This window comes from Brassica oleracea, chromosome C3, assembly GCF_000695525.1.
Source record: "Brassica oleracea var. oleracea cultivar TO1000 chromosome C3, BOL, whole genome shotgun sequence".
Classification (NCBI taxonomy): Eukaryota; Viridiplantae; Streptophyta; class Magnoliopsida; order Brassicales; family Brassicaceae; genus Brassica; species Brassica oleracea.
The window spans coordinates 53,429,890-53,433,147 of record NC_027750.1 but is presented as its reverse complement, the minus strand read 5'-3'; positions in this window follow the sequence as shown (position 1 = coordinate 53,433,147).

Here is a 3,258-nt window from a genome sequence, read left to right as displayed (position 1 = left end):
TCTTCTTCAATCCTTCTAAGTCCCTTGGTCAATTTCCAGACCTAGGCTTAGTTTTCCCATGATCCATTCTGATCACTCACTTCATCGAGCTTCACCTGGATCTTGTCCAGCTACCAGCTCGCTTGTCCAGCTCCTTTGAGCTTGTCTCCTTCTTGGATTAGCTATGCCTTAGCTTCCTGATGCCCTTAACCTTACTTACAGGCTATGACACGCTTGTCTTTGGGCCATATGACCATACTGGTGCATTTCCACGCACCGCAGTCCGTCCGGACGATCCTATCCAGAATCGGGGACATGACAGTTAGAGTATATATGACAATTAATGATTTAAATAATAAATATTTGATACAAATTAGTGCATTCTCTATCATTTTTGTTTAACTTTAAATTGTTAAAATATAAATTAAATTGTCACACTAACCATATAATAAAAATTAAGATTTTTCCGTATATATTATATTTTGAATTTTTTAATGGTTTAATTTTTTTTTATGACAAGAAACAAATGATTACCTAATCATATAAGTAAGAAGTGTTATTTAATAAATATCAAGATTAAAAGATATTAATATATTACCTAATCATATAAGTAAGAAGTGTTATTTAATGTATATATATCTTTTAAATTAAACTATATACCATAAAAATACATAAATATTTTAATTTTGAAATTTGTTTTGAACAATTCTTTTTGATAAAAGTTTTGAACCAATACTGACAACTTAATATTTCAATTTTAAATTTTGTATTGAAATGATAAATTATTAAAACTTTTAAACATCACACAATGAAAATTGTGTTATCAGTGATTTAAAGTTTTTGTTATAAGAATATACAAATTATCAAAAAACTATATGAATAGAAAGCATCATTTAATATATATCAATATTAAAAATATACTATATATATGTTAATATCATTTAAATTTAATTATATATCATATAAAATAGAAAAAAATGATTGTTTGGATTAATGAAATTTATTTATGTGTTCACCCCAATCAAAAAAAAAAAATCATGGCGATGGCAGAGGGCGACGGCGATATCGAAGGCGACAAAACCCTAATCGAGATTTCCCCAGTGGCCGCAGGCGATCCACCACTGTCTCCGAAGGCGGGTCTCTCTCTTTCGACAGAACCAGTGGGTGTCCGAAGTCGTATGCTCAGAAGGTGTGTGACGATTCGTTCATCGGGGAAGAAGTTCAGGTGGAGATTGAGGTTCAAGATGGTGTTGCTGAAATCAAAATCCCTGAGGAGGTGTTTGAGGACGCTGTGCCATTGTGGGAGAGCTTTCTCGTGGGCTCCATACACTCTACGGTTAACCGTATTTGGAACTCTCCGGGCAGCGCATCGAAGATTGATGTCCAGTTCATCAGCAAGAGAACAGTTCTGTTCAGGGTTGAGAATGCTCAGATGAGGGCTCGCATTCTGAAGCGTCGCTACTGGTACATTGCGGATGTGCCCTTGGCAGTGTGTGTGTGGAACCCAGAGACAGCACAGTCCCCTCCGGACCTTACAGCTATGCCTCTGTGGGTAGGTTTCAAAGGTGTTCCTGGATATCTTTACTCACAGAAAGAACTCAGCTTTCTGTCTCATGCAGCGGGGAAATTCGTAAAGCTTCACCCATAGACGGTGCGATGCACAAGACTTGATGTTGCAAGAGTCCTGGTGGAAGTGAATCTGCACAAACCGCTGGTTCACAAGCTCAGTTTCAAGGACAGAGATAGCAGTGATGTCTCCGTTGAGATTGATTACCCATGGCTACCTCTACACTGCAACCTTTGTCATGGTTGGGGGCATGTGGAAAAGGAGTGCACCGTGGTGTCGTCAGTAAAGATTCTGAAGAGGTCCCAAGATGTGCTGGAGCATAGAGAGGGGGTAGTTGAGGTCGCAGAGAAAGTAGTTGCTACCGGGAAAGAAGCTGTCTTGGATTTAATCCAGGAGTTGGAGAACACGAAAGGTATAAGCTTTGGTGGCAACATTACTGGTCGTGTGAGTGAGTCGGGTGGTAATGGGAAGGAAGTTATGAATGGCGAAGAGATAAGTAAAGTGGCCGTGGAAAAACAATGGAAAAATGCAGCTCATCGAGGTCGAAGCTGTTCCCCCATTGGAAACCAAATGAGCTCTGAAGGTAGGATGAACTCAGCTTCCTCGTCAAATGGATTTGCTGTACTACAAGATTTGCGCGAGGAAGGTGAAATAATGGAGGAAGGGGAATGTGAGGTGGTTGAAGAGACAAAGAAAGTCTCTGGAGAAGTGGAGGAAGATCTGGAGGAAGCTAGAATGGGAACAAGCAGATGGAATTCGGTAGCAAGGTGGCTACACTTGGGATTCACCGTGGTAGGAAGCAAGGGAGGAAGCCGATATTGAGTTCAAAAGCATTGCTTCAAGTGCAAAGTCAAAACAAAAAAAACTTCCTCTAGGAAGCACTGATATCGTCTATATTTGTCTGGAACATGCGGGGATTCAACAAGCCTCGCAAGCATAATGCAGTCAAACATTGGATTAGAGCTGAAAAATTATCATTGGGCTGTTTGCTTGAGACTCGAGTACAAGAAGCAAACTTTCCATGGATCTTCCAAAATACCTTTCCGGGCTGGTCTAGTCTTACAAACTACAGCAAGCACAGATTGGGCGTATTTGGGTGGTGTGGTCGGACTTGATGGAAGTGGCTCCTGTCTTAATCAGCGCATAGATGATAACATGTTGGGTGAAATTTCGATAGACGGGTGATACGTTTCTGATCTCCTTTGTCTATGCCTCAAATTTTGCGCATGAAAGAAGACAACTTTGGAAAGAGCTGGAACTGATTGCTACTATGACTGCAGGAAGCAGTGATGTATGGGTTGTCTTGGATGATTTCAATATCACTCTGTCTATTAGTGAGCACTCTAGAATGGCTGATCAAGCGGGTGCTCGTAGTGCTATCAGGGAGTTCCAAAAGGCTGTCGGAATGTGTCAGCTATCTGATCTCTCGTATGCAGGGCCGTTGTTCACGTGGTCAAATAACCAAGACGCCAACCCGATCTGCAAAAAACAGGACAGGGCGCTAGTAAATCATGCTTGGCTCACGGTGTTCCCGCACTCCTTTGCAAAATTTGAAATGGGGGGTGTCTCTGATCATGCTCGGGTCTGTGCTATGCTTCATGCGCCAGTTATGGGGAATAAGAAACCTTTCAAGTTCTTCAACCATCTTGCTTCCTACCCCAGCTTTCTAGATGTGACATCCCAATCCTGGACCTCTACTGCTCCGCTCTTCC